A 12,883-nucleotide genomic window follows, 5' to 3' on the forward strand; every position below is an offset into this window, starting at 1 on the left:
TTCAAGACTAATGAAAGGACTTCATAATATGAATTAACATTGTATTATAAAAGAATGAGTTTTGAGCTTGGGTTTTTGTTTTTGTTGTTGTTACAGGTTTCACATTTAGTTATGATGTTACATGCCATGTTACTTTACTTTGTTTAAAATTCAAGGCATTTGCCAGTTTTAGGATTTCTTTTATCATGGCTACTACAGTATTTCTGTTGTTGTTTGTTTAACTTAGAATGGTTTGCCAAAGGAGTTTCTGAAGTTTCCAGAGCTCTGAAGAACCTTGCCACTACTCAGTGTGTGGCAGGAAACAATATTCACTATTCTTCCCTTCTAGGTGCATGTGTGTTTTCCTTTTTCTCTCAGTCTAAGAGGTTGGTGGAGAGGCTGTTTTCTTACACTTGTTCGTTTGTGCCTGTTGTGTTTTGGAGGAGAGTCTGATGAAGACAGGATAAATGTGATTAGTGGGGAATTTCTGTATTTTTAATACTTGAGTTAAGCTACTAGAAATTACTATGAAGAGAAAACAGCTATTCATAGCTTTCACAGAGAAAATGGGGAATATGTCTTAACTACTGGAAAATATAGAAGAATGAAATGACAAGCTGATTCAGCCTGATAATCAATGCAAGGTCGTATTCATTCATTTAACAGGTATTTGATGATCTACTATGTGTAACACATTCTACCAAGGTCCAGGAGTATAATGGCAAACAAGGTAGAAATAATTCCTTCCCTCACAGAACGTCAGGAGAAACAGATGCACATACACAATTTAAGTACGAAAATACAAAATTACTAATTGTTGTGCTACAAAGAAAAAGAAGACTGTCTACTTGCTGCTAGTTGTGCTCCATGGCAGCCATTTTCAATGCCATTTATCTAGTATCAGCCATGGGACTGTTCTTTCATTGTTTACTGTTTGTTAACGTACAAGTTCTGGTAGTAGTATATCCAATTCTGTAATGATAGAATTTGCAGAGAGGCAGTCATTCACAGTGTTTGTCTCCTAGCACATGTGCCAGGCAATGGAAACATGCGGGCCAGTGTCTTTCCTTATCATTAGGTTCATGTGGGTATTTAGCCCCCAAAATGTGGCTAGTCCAAATTGAGATGAGGTATCAGTATAAAATACACATCAGATTTTGAAGAGGTACAAAGAATGTGAAATATCTCAGTTTTGTATATCGGTGAGACTATAATATTTTGGTACACTGGGGTAAATAAAATGTTAAAGTTAAAAAAAAAAAAAGAATCTGAAATTCTGAATCTGTATCTTAAGCCAAATTCTGAGAATAGCCTTGAAGTAGAGTCCCTGGCAGTGAGGAACAGAGGAAGATGCAAGGGCTGTGGAATCAGGCAGACCTGGGTTTGAATTCTGGCTGTCACTGTCTGGTACAGTGACTTGAGTAATGAACATCTCTGAGACTTACTTAGTACCATTTACCTCGTAAGGCAATTTGAGGATGAAATGAAAAGAGTGTATGCAAAGCACCTAGCATAGGCTGGGCTCAGAGTAGGTGCTCAGAAGTAATGATGTTGGGACTCCCCATGTGGTGCAGTGGTTGAGAATCTGCCTGCCAATGCAGGGGAAACCAGTTTGATCCCTGGTCCCGGAATATCCCACATGATGCAGAGCAACTAAGCCCGTCCACGAGAACTACTGAGCCTGCACCTAGAGCTCGCAAGCCAGAACTACTAAGCCCATGTCCCACAACTAATGAAGCCCGTGCACCTAGAGCCCATGCACCACAACAAAGAATAGCCCCTGCCCACCACAACTAGAGAAAGCCCTCGCGCAGCAACAAAGACACAACACAGCCAATAAATACATAAATAAATAAACTTATGAAAAAAACCAAACAGAAGTAATGATGTCATATCTCCACTGGCCAGTGGCAGAAACTCTGGGGATGCCCAGAGGTCGCATGGCCAGGAGCTCCAGAGCCGTTAAAGTCTCACAGGGAAAAAGCTCTCTGCTCTAAAGGGCCTATTCAAGTTAGAAGCCAACTTCAACACACAATGCAGAAAAAGCCAAATGGTCATTATTTAGCTCCTATTACAAGGAAATGAAGAGCTGCGGAGACAATTGCTTGCAAAGCTCAGAAGTGGTTCTGCCACTTATCAACAGTGTGAATCTAGCAAGTTATCCAACGTCTCTGAGTTTCAGTTTCCTCATCCCCAAAGTGGGGATAATAAGCACTGCTGGGAAAATAGAACTGTGAGGTCATATGTATTCAGCACTTACCACGTACCAAGCACTATGCTAAAAGCCTTATGCACACTATCTTACCTGTGTAATAAGCACGAGTACTTAGTATAGTGCCTGGAACATAATAGGCACCTAAGAAGTGTAGGTATTAAAGAAACGTTACAGGGCACGGGAGAATTACCATGCTTCTGAGAAAAAGAAGATATCTTGTTATACAGGTGGGAAGAACAAGATGTAGTTGGAGAAGAAAAGTATAGTAGTTGCTAGGTGTGACAATCTCAACATTTGGAACTGTTACAAATAAAACAGCCACCTTAAATCACCCCAAAGGACAGACCCGAGTTATTTTCATTTTTAATGTATATGCCTTTCTGAATCTGAGAAGCTGCCAGGATGCCAGTACTTACCAAACAGTGATGACAACACCCTGAACAGTGTAAACTTTTGTGTGTACACAGCTTCTAGAAACCAATGCTAGCTGACTGGGGGAGCATTAGGGCGGCTCTGGGACCCCAGCTCAATTTGCCTTCACAGTGTGGCCACACCTATCTCATTGATATTTTCAACCGAGGGGTAAATAATAGGGATAAGGCTTGGAGTTTCCTCTTAATCTCGCTCAGTGCTCATGTGCTTGGTACAATATCGATGTACCACAGACAAGCCAGCATGTGAATGTACTCTGTACTCTTTGGACACTGTAGATTCCTTTAGTTTTCTAAAGTCATGGAACTTGTATTGTTAGAACTGATGAAGTGACGAAAAGAATTTACAAAAATAAGCCATCAGTCTGGACCTGTGTAGGTGAATGAAGGAGAAGCACTTAAAAGTCAGGAAAAAAAGTATACTTCACACTGAGGATTACCAACCACTGCTGGTTGCTAATGAGGGGAAGAAGGAGGCCGCCACAGATTGGCCTCTGCGGGAACTGTTTACCTGAGCTCCAGACACGCCCTCAGCACCTTCATTAACCTGAAGTGAACGGTGTGACATCGGATTTCTGAACCACAAGAGAGCTGTCAACTACAATTGGCACTCGCCATTGGCATTTCCCATCTATCTCTACAAAGATTCAATCATGTGCTGCTGTAGCTTCTGACTGCCAACAGCTCCCTGAAAGGTGTTCAGAGTGGAGAGCTGAAATGAGGCCCTCTGTGCTCTGTGAAAACGGCCAGGACAGCTCTTTAGATAGTTAGATATTTTCAGGAGCCAACTTTACGGGCCCAATTCTTGTATCTCCTCATATCTAGAAAAACACTAAAATCCTTCATGGTGACGACTGCTCCTTGTGACTAGCTGTAACCGGCACAAGACTAGCAGTGACTTCTGTAAACACTATGTGCTTGATTGCGTGTTTTTCTTTCACCAAAACCACATATATACTGAGCTTCCCCCCTACCTCACTGGAACAGTTTCTCAGAGCTATCTGGGATGCTGTCTCCAGGCTCTTCTTTTGCATCCCAGTCCTCATTTTGCCCCAAATAAAATTACACTCGACACTCTCACGTTGTGCATTTTTTTTAAGTCAACACAGGTAAGAGAGTCTTTTCCAAAGCCAGGTGGAGAGGAGGCTCTTTACCTTGAATCTCTAAAATCCTCTTCAGGCCATTGAACATACCCACTATGATTTGCTTGTGTCACAGAGAAATCACAGAATTTTTCAGCTGAAGGGGTCTAAAACCCACATTTCTTATTGAAGACTAGTCAGGAAAGAAAGTACTGCGTATAGAATCAGGCTACAACAATGTATTTTCTTTATACTTTTCACACTACAGCTGAACACAAACAACTTTTTCCATACCTCAAAAGTTCTTATTGGCCACAGATAATTCACTTCAGAGGTACATGCTTTTTGAAAAGTAATGTTCTGGGAGACTGGGGAGAGCCCTGTGGTGGGTGTTCACGAATTCTTTCTGCTTCACCATTTAAAAGAAGCGAATAATGGTTGAGGAAGCACCCACACCTTTTGCTCCCTGAAGAATTCTGTGCTAAACTTAGTTCTTTGCAGCTCTGTGTTGCATACACTTGAAGCAGTGTGGAACTCTGCACTTGACCAGGAAATCAGTGTAAATTCAAACGTAGCATTTCACGGACCATTCGCATATTGGAGCAGCAGCACTGGGATTCCATGACAATGCTAATTTGAGTGTTTTCACTTGGTGCCTTCAATTGCCCACGCCAAAGGTCAGTACTATGGAAAGCAGAGCATTTGAAGTACATGAGTTAGAAAAGTCTCTTGTCCTCTTTGTACCTTAGTTTCCTCATTTGAAAAACAAAAATGGATCTCAAGACATACTTTCCAGAATTCATACTGGGCTTACACCCAGCCAACCAATAACTGTATGATGTTTTCACATATAATTTTTTTTACATGTATTCATCTTCTATTTCACTTACAACTTATGTAAAAACTGCATTCCATGCCAGGCCTGAAACGTTCCAAAGCTCAGGTCTGTGAGTAAATTGCAACCTAGAGTTCTAGAAAAAAAAAAAAAAGACACAAGCAAAAGAAGACAAATATATGTTCTTTCAGAACATTTATCCTTTGGCAATAATTCTAATTTATATATGATGAAACATAACAGCACTACTCCTTCCATATGCTTAAAGAAATCTCGCTGTGGAAGATATCATGATTTATACTTTCATGACTATATATGTCATACATTAGACAGAAAATAGTAAGTGCTCAATAAATACTTGTGTGACGTGATCTTTATTTCTCTAGAAAAGCAGCACTATTGACGTCTTGGGCTGGATAATTCTTTGTTGTGGGGGGCTCTCCTGTACACTGTTGGATGTTTAGCAGCATCGCTGGCCTCTGTCCACTAGGTGGCAGCAGCATATAGAGGTCTGACAGGCAAAACCACCTCCAGACATTGCCAAATGTCACCTGCCTGCAAAATCACCCTGCTTGAGAACCACTGCTCTGTAACGATTCACTCTGATCTGTGTAATACTTCTCACACTAATCTTTGCTAGAGACAAAAAGGATTTCCTACATAATGTTAGTAGTAATTGTAATCATATTTCAAAATGAGTAATAAATTAATTTTATAAAAAATTAAGTTTTATAAAAATTCCAAATATAATGAAGTTATATTTGTTACTTACATAAACTGCAAAAAAGGTAGTGGTTCAAATGTACGTCTTTCAATAGACTGTATTTTATTGCAGGATAAATCTCTAGGAAAAGGAAAAGGAAAATATTGCCTCAATTAGCTACTAGGTATCTAATTAGTAGCAATCACTAGTAGAGGTTAGAATGATAATAATAAATAAGTAGCTCTGGTCTAAACTCCAAATCTTGAGAAATGTTATTTGAACCTTCCAGAGCCCCTAACCCTGCCTTCACCTCTCTTAAGAGTCTCACCCTCATGATCTTCATAAATTAAATATACAAGTTTAGGTCTAGATAGACTTTGGAGGTAATCTTTCCTGAGAGCAGAAGAGTTGATTAGATTCCACCTTTTGTGGTCTCATCATAGACTAGGTTATAAACTCAAAGTTTTTATCTCCAAGTGTCATTGTAATTTCTAATATTAAAAGGAATATGCTTATATTTACACGCTTCCCATTTAATTCTGTTTTTCTAGGCCAATTCAATACCAGAAGAAAGAAAAGATATCCTTTCATTCAACTTGAAAGGAAGTTACTCCTCTCATTAATATGCAATTTTAATTAATTCAATATTATACCTTCTATCACATTGACTTTTATTTGAAAATATCCACTCTTGACTATAGCTATCTTATTTCCATTGATTCCAGCTTAGTCTCTCATTTCACCTGGATGGGTGGAACTGTCTTCTGACTGCTGTTTCCACCTCCACTCTCTCCCTTTCTAAGCCACCCTCCACGCAATCTACCAATTAACTCTCCAAAGGTGGTTCCAAACACCAGCATCACTTGTGAACTTACAGAGGACACAAATACTCAGCCCTACTCTGGACCGATTGAATCAGTAACTATGGGGGTGGAGCTTATGTTTTAACAAGTCCTCCAAGTGACTGTTTCAGAGCACTGCTGTGGTAACATGGTGGCTTGGCATCTTAGCCTCAGCTTGGCCTCCAAAGGCCTAGATAATCTGCCTCTAATCTCCTACTCTCCCTGCTTGTACTCTACAGGTTCTCAAAGTATTTTTTCCTGTGTTTTGCCTTTCTCCCACTTTCCTTTTGCAAGCGTATTCTTCCCAAGATGTCTGTCTGATGATACCCAACGGCCCTTCAAGGTCTTGTTTAAACACCACTGCTCTAGTAACATCTTCCCTGATCCAATTTGAAGTCTTTTTCTTCCCCTCTTCTGTGCTCCAACACCAACCTACAGCTGTCATTGCCCATATCCATTTGCTTTTTTAAATATAGCTATTTTTGCATCCCATTTATCCCATCTCCTCTGAGCATAAACTCCTTAAAGGATGGACTAGGTCTTGCTCATGCACATTGTCTACCATGGTTAAAGCCAACGCTTGGACATAAAGCAAACTCAAATATTTATAAAATCAACAAATATCTGAGGAGGGAACAGAAGGAGGAAAATGACTGTTCTAAAAGAAACAGAGTTTTATTACTTCATGGTTCCCTCTTCTGTGTCTCTACAGCTCTATATCATTATGGTTTGAGCTTATGTGTTTCTTTTCCCTGTGGGATCGTGAGTTGCTAAAAGGAATCCTGTCTTACCCATCTTTGTGTTCACAACACTAGGCATAGTGCTTATTAGCATATTCTTTTTAAGCTTTTTTATTGATTGGCTTTTTTTTTTAAAGAATGAGAATACCTATGCTAACATGAAATAATTAGCTTATAAAGTATTTCATAGTAGAAGTAATGACAGGCCTAATCCACTGGCTTCAGTAGTTGCAGCATGCGGGCTCAGTAGTTATGGTGCATGCGACCTAGACTCCATGCACCACAATTACTGAGCCCATGTGCCGCAACTAATGAAGCCCACGCACCTAGAGCAAGTGCTCTGCAACAAGAGAAGCCACCTCAATGAGAAGCCTGCACACTGAAATGAAAAGCCCCTGCTTGCCACAGCTAGAGAAAGCCTGCAAGTAGCAATGAAGACCCAATGTAGCCAATAAATAAATAAATAAATAAATAATAAATCTAAACAAAAGTGGTTGCCCCTTAAGGCTTTGAAAGTTTGATAATTAAAATAACTATTTTCAGTGGCATGTCAGGCTCCTTATACTCACTTCCCTAAGCCTTTTGTATTTGCAAGAAGAATCTGATTGCTAAACAGAATCATTACTTGGCTTAATAAGGATTAATGACATACACAGCTTTGGATGCCATGAACAAAAGACAAAAATTGAGCTTTTATAGCAAAGAACACAGTATCTACTTACCCCTAAATAAACAGAAATACTATGCAAGCATTTCCTCTTTGATAAAGGAGCTGGAGATGGAATTCCTTGGCAGCCCAGTGGACTCCGAGGGCCTGGGTTCAATCCATGGTCGGGAAACTAAGATCCTGCAAGCAGGGCGGTGCAGCCCAAAGAACAAAACAAAACAAACAAGCAAACAAACAAAAAAACAGAAAAAAATAGAGGCTGGAGAGATATTTGTTAGGTGCATTTCTGATATGCTTATTTAGTGTAAACATTTCTAAATATACCAGTTAATCATCATCTTACATATTTTTAATATTGATATAATGATTCTGCACTACAATCCTTAATAACAGTCTGTTTTTTTTTTGTAACCTAATGTGTTCTGGACAATACTGTTTACATAATTCATCTGCTTAAATATTTAATATTTAAATATTAATTTAACTTGTATTAAATTATCAAAATTATGAGTTAATGGCATTCATATTAATGTAAGTGTTCTATATTTTCTTGTCCTGTAGGTTACAACCTGAGATTAACTTTTTTTTTTTAACTCACTTATTGGCTGCATTGAGTTGCTGCGTGCAGGCTTTCTCTAGTTATGACAAGTGGGGGTTACTCTTCATTGTGGTGCAAGGGGTTCTCATTGCAGAGGCTTCCCTTGTTGTGGAGCCTGGGCTCCAGGCTCATGGGCTTCAGTACTTGTGGGCTGAAAGCTCTAGAGCGCAGGCTCAGTAGTTGTGGCACGTGGGCTGAGTTGATCCGTGACATGTCGGATCTTCCTGGACCAGGGATCGAACCCATGACTCGTGCATTGGCAGGCGGATTCTTAACCACTGTGCCACCAGGGAAGTCCTGAGGTTAATTTTAACTCCTCTCATTTTACTAAGCAACTTTTTCAAACCTTTTCTGTAAAGGCCAGGTAGTAAATATTTTAGCTTTTGCAGGCCACACACAATCTCTGTCGCATATTTTTCTTTGTTTCCCTTTTTTTTCATTTACTGCCCTTAAAATATCATTTTATTATGTATAGCCTGTATAGAAATGGACCGTGGGCCAGATTTGATCGTAGGTCATAAACGAAATATAAACGAGGAGTATAGGAACACATATAATAAGGTTCATATGGGAGTCTATAACTGTTCAAGCCTCATCACCACTTTTCCCCTACAACTAAAGGGGGTTTTTCTATCAATATCTTGTCTACATAATTTAAAAATTAAAAAGGAATAGGAGGGGCTTCCTAGGAGGTGCAGTGGTTAAGAATCTGCCTGCCAATGCAGAGGACACGGGTTCAATCCCTGCTCCAGGAAGATCTCACGTGCTGCGGAGCAACTAAGTCCGTGCACAAAAAAAAAAAAAAAAAAAAAGGAATAGGAGGTATTTATTTATTATTTTTTTGAGGTACACCAAGTTCAATCATCTGTATTTATACACATATTCCCATATTCCCTCCCTCCCTCAGCTCCCCCCCACCCTCCCCATCCCAGTCCTCTAAGGCATCATCCATCATCAAATTGAACTCCCTTTGTTATACAGCAACTGCCCACTGGCTATCTGTTTTACAGTTGGTAGTATATAAATGTCTATGCTACTCTCTCACTTTGTCTCAGCTTCCCCTTCGCCTCCCCGCCCCCCCAAACCTCGAGTTCTCCAGTCCATTCTCTGCATCTGAGTCCTTGTTCTTGTCTTGTCACTGAGTTCATCAGTACCATTTTTAGATTCCGTATATATGAGTTAGCATACAATATTTGTCTTTCTCTTTCTGACTTACTTCACTCTGTATGACAGACTCTAGGTCTACCCACCTCATTACATATAGCTCCATCTCAGGAATAGGAGGTATTTAATGCTAGAGATGGGCTGGGGTCCTACACAGACTTACAGAATTGTAGAATTTTACTGCTCTTGAAAAAACTTGAAGAGATTATCTAACTTGAACCCCCTTAATTACTTTATAGATAATCTACTTATAGATAAGAACTCATAAATAAATACGATAAACTAATTAACTTACAAATACTGGAGGGATAGCAAGCCTTCAGAGGAGTCCTTATGTAATTCAGTTAAATGATTGTCACTGAGAATCCTGAAAAATGAAAAGGTAATTTCTGGATCAAAATGCAAAAGAAGTACAACTATTTACTACATAGGACTAACTCCTATATGTGGAAGAAAGCTGGGTAATGGTGCCACCTAAACATCCTAATTCTTACTTAATTTAGGGATGGTGATTTCTGCTCTATTTTCATTTAAACCTTTCTTCTCACGTCCTCCTTTGTGTCCACCTCTCTCTACCTCTCTCTCTCTCTCTCTCACACACACACACACACCCCATCCATTCTTCCACCAAATTATATAGTTAATGCCTACTCTCTAGGTCATGAAGTCTCTGTTAGAACCCAGCTCTGGGTTTTAACCCAGTGTTGCAGAGCTGCCCTTCCCTCCCATCTTTCCCCAAAACTTACTGGGAAGTCCCATACACAACTCTATCAGGGCTGCAAATGAAGCCATCTGATTTTTTCCCCATTAAGAAGTTTTCGAAAGCTAAAATGTCTATAAAAGATACATAATGTAATTGTTCAGGTTAATAATTATAAAATAAATCCCCAGGTAACACCATTCATGTCAAGAAAGAATCCTGCCAGCATCCCAGAAGCCGCCTGTGTGCACCTTTCCAATCACAACCCTCTCTGACTTTCTAGAGGGAACCACTATCCTGACTTTCATAAGAATTTCCTTGCTTTTTAAATGTAGTTTTGTCTTTTCTGTATCAGCCATAAACAACACACTTTACCCTTGCTTCTTCTTCATGTAAGTGGAATCCTACTATGTGCATTATTTCCTATATTGCTTCTTTCATTCAACATTATTTTGTAAAATAATGTTATTTTTGCCTGTAGCATGTAGTGTTGCATGTCCAGCTATATGAGGCTTCTGAGTATGTGAAAGTGGCTAATGTGACTAAAGACTGAATTTTTAATTTAATTCATTTCAATTATTTCAAAATTTAAATTTAAAAAACAGATACTCAATGTAATTACTGGAAACTAAGTATATTTACAACAATTTGTGTATGTGATACTACTTTTTCAACTGTAAATTTTATAAAATCTAAATACACATCAAGTATTTGTGATACAATTTTGCAACTAAATTGTGATTTCATAGAGTCAGCATGGAAAAAAAATGTAGGGACTCGTATTAACTTTTTGTTAACTCTAGGTTTTTTTCCCTAAAGTTTTAAAAAATATGTATGTATGCATGTATGTAAGTATGTATGTATGTATGTATTTTGGCTGTGCCAGGTCTTAGTTGCGGTATGTGGGAACTTTCTGTTGTGGCACGCCAACTTCTTGGTTGCGGCCTGCAAACACTTCATAGAAAAAATGTAGAATATCTTATTAATAATGTATATAATGATTACATGTTAAAATGATATTTTGGATATAAGGGTTAAGTAAAAGATATTTATTTTATCTGTTTCTTTTTACTTTTATTTTTAAGTGGCTACCACAAAATGTAAGATTACCTGTGTGGTTTGCATTATGATGAAGTGTATGACTTCTAAGTCTATGACTACACCACACTTTATTATTTCATTCAACTCTTGGTGCATACTGAGACTTTTCTAGTTTTTAGTTATTAAAAACAATACTGCTTTGAACATGCTTGTATTTGTATCCAGATACATGTTTGCCTGAGTTTCTCTAGGATGTAATAGGGATACAAAATTGTTTTCCTAAGTTGTGCTACTTCAAGTTGGCAGATTGAAACATGTCAAGTCTCCACCCCTTCAACTTCCACCAAAATCCCCAGGAATGCTAGAAAAGATTTAACTTAAAAATTATAACCTTAGCTCAATGCGTGGACACAGCTCCACAAATGCTCCCCTACCAGAAACGTCCTAGAGCTACCTACAGGCTGATCAGTTGTAACAGCAGCCTACAGCATACGTCAACCCCACATCTTTCCACCTGGATCCAGGCAGCAAAGGTGTCTTCCTCCAGATAGGAGCAATTGGTGTCAGGAAGGAGGCAAGGTCCCAGGACCCTGGAAGAAAGGTATGCACTCCCTGACTAGCCACCAGAAGGCACCTTCCACCTCTGCCTTATTCTCAGGGGAACCCATTGGGAGTAACAAGCCCTAGCAGCTCATTTCACTTCTCCTCTAAAGCTGGGAAACAAAAGCAGTAGAATCTCAACTGCAAGGATGAACTGCACTCAGAAATGACCAAACAATGTGAGAAAGCCAATTCCATTAAGGACAGAAAACAAAAGCAAACATAAGAGCTTATAGCCAATGCCAATGAATGAGAGTTAACACAGCACAAGAGGACCTTAGCATAGCATAATTATTATCCTCAGACAGAGGGAAGAACATAGTATATCCATGAAAAAGAATCAACTCAAGAATATACAAATTACAAGTGCTAGCAGTAATAAAAACTCAGTATATGAGCAGCAGAAATGACAGTTAAAGAATAAATTAGAAAACTGAGAGATCCAGCCAATGACCTGTCCAGAGTGCAGAATGAAGGCACAGGGATGACTCACAGTCAAGCCTGACACCTGGATCTGCCTGAGGAATGTAATGCCATTGCTTCTGCTGGTCTCACAATAAAGACTAGTAACATGCTTCGGGGAGGAGGGGGTGCTATTCTGTACCTGTTTCTTATACCTAATAAACAGGAAGGCACATAACCAGTATCCCAAGACTGGAGTGACGGTTCGGTAGAGAGCTAGTACAGGAGAAACTCTGTAAGATGTCAAAGAATCCCCTTCCTTGCAGGTAATATTAACAGTGGTACATCCTTCAGGAGCCTTGGGGATCTGAGCACATGCTGTGTTGCCTTGTGAAACTATTTCCATTGAGTCCTGCATTTAAAACATTCTGCTCTTCACTCAGGGTCTCTTGCTCACATATTTATATCACTTGCATCTCATAGCTTAATTCCATCTCATTAATTCTTTACTAATAGCTTATGAGAATTAATATACTACCTGAAAACTCTGCAACTCTCAGTTATTAAAGTGGTTCCTATTATAGAGAATACAATCACACACATGTTTAAAAGATCACTAAAACAAAAACACAAAAGACTTTACTTCCCACAAAGAACACTTGGAGCCCTGACAATGCTTCAAAGACCCTGACCTCCATTTGAAATTCACCACGTTAGAAGGAGCAGCAGTGATGGTCAGAATCCATGTTAGGCGGGATGGTCAACAGCTGGTGCTAAGATGGATTGTCTTCTCACCTCTGTTAAGTGGTGGCTTCATATCTCCATGGAAATGATCCAAAAAGACAAAACCAATCAATGTGTCCAACGATGTTTACACTAACCCT

This window comes from Hippopotamus amphibius, chromosome 17 (genome assembly GCF_030028045.1).
Source record: "Hippopotamus amphibius kiboko isolate mHipAmp2 chromosome 17, mHipAmp2.hap2, whole genome shotgun sequence".
NCBI lineage: Eukaryota > Metazoa > Chordata > Mammalia > Artiodactyla > Hippopotamidae > Hippopotamus > Hippopotamus amphibius.